Consider the following 1,262-nt stretch of genomic DNA (forward strand, 5'->3'; position numbering starts at 1 on the left):
AAAACAGGCAAGGATGCAACAACAACAAAAAAGAATGGTCTCGATCTCCTGACCTCATGATCCGCCCGTCTCGGCCTCCCAAAGTGCTGGGATTACAGGCTTGAGCCACCGCACCTGGCCCCTCCTTTCTTTTTGAATAGTCCTGGCACAGTTGCCAAAGATGAGTTGACCATATATGTATGGGTTTATTTCTGCATCAGTTCCAATCATTTATTTATATGTCTATCCTTATGCCAATATCACACTGTTCTGATTACTTTTTTTATTAAGTTTGAAATGAGAAAGTATGAGTCCTCCTATTCAAGATTGTTTTGGCTATTTGGGGGTCATTTGCAATTTATTATGAATTTTAGGATCAATTTGTCAATTTCAACAAAAACACTGTAGATTTGAAAGGGATTACATTGCATCTGTAGACCAACTTGTGGAGTACTGCCATCTTAACAATATTATGCTTTCCAATCCATGAACGTGGAAGTCTTTCCATTTATTTAGATCGTCTTTAATATTTTTTCCAGCAAAGTTTTAGTTCTTTCGTTTGTTTTGAGACAGAGTCTCACTCTATTGCCCAGGCTGGAGTGGAGTGGCAGGAACATAGCTCACTGCAGCCTTAGCCTCCTGGGTTCAAGTGATCCTCCCACCACAGCCTCCCAAGTAGCTGGGACCACAGGCAGCTGCCACCAAGTCCAGCCTTGGCTTCCCAAAGTGCTGGGATTACAGGTGTGAGCCACCAAGCCCAGCTACAGCTCTCAATGAACAAGGTCTTGTACTTCTTTCATTAAATTTATTCCTGCTTTATTCTTTATGATGCTAAGGTAAATGGAATCATTTTCTTAATTTGCTACTGATTTTAAAATCCACTACCTGTGTGAGTTGAACTGTGCTTACACACGTCACTGAAATGTCCCACTCTCAAAAGTGGCCCTGCCTCCCCAGGTCCACCAGGCCTTCTTCCACTTCCAGCCCTCTGTCCAGGCAAGAACTCGACTGGAGGCCTTTCTGGGCACTAAGAGGTACACAACAGCACACCAGGAGCGTTAGCTGAAGAAATTCAACAGGCATGGCCAGGCGCGGTAGCTCTTGCCTGAATGCTATTACTTTGGGAGGCCGAGGCGGGAAAATCGCTTGAACCCAGGAGTTCAAGACCAGCCTAGACCATATACATATGGAGCCCGTCCCTCCGGAAAAAGTAAAAAAAAAAAAAAAATCAACAAGCATATTTTCATCACCTACTTTTTTCTGAGATGGAGTCTTGCTCTGTC

The 1,262-nt window shown here is 43.7% G+C and overlaps 1 protein-coding gene across 1 annotated transcript in view; it reads left to right on the forward strand.

The window, feature by feature from the left end:
- The window catches only part of PGLS (6-phosphogluconolactonase), a 15,721-nt gene that overhangs the window by 5,546 nt on the left and 8,913 nt on the right, over positions 1-1,262 (forward strand). The window lies entirely within an intron of this gene.

This window comes from Colobus angolensis, unplaced genomic scaffold (genome assembly GCF_000951035.1).
Source record: "Colobus angolensis palliatus isolate OR3802 unplaced genomic scaffold, Cang.pa_1.0 Scaffold66, whole genome shotgun sequence".
Taxonomy (NCBI): Eukaryota; Metazoa; Chordata; class Mammalia; order Primates; family Cercopithecidae; genus Colobus; species Colobus angolensis.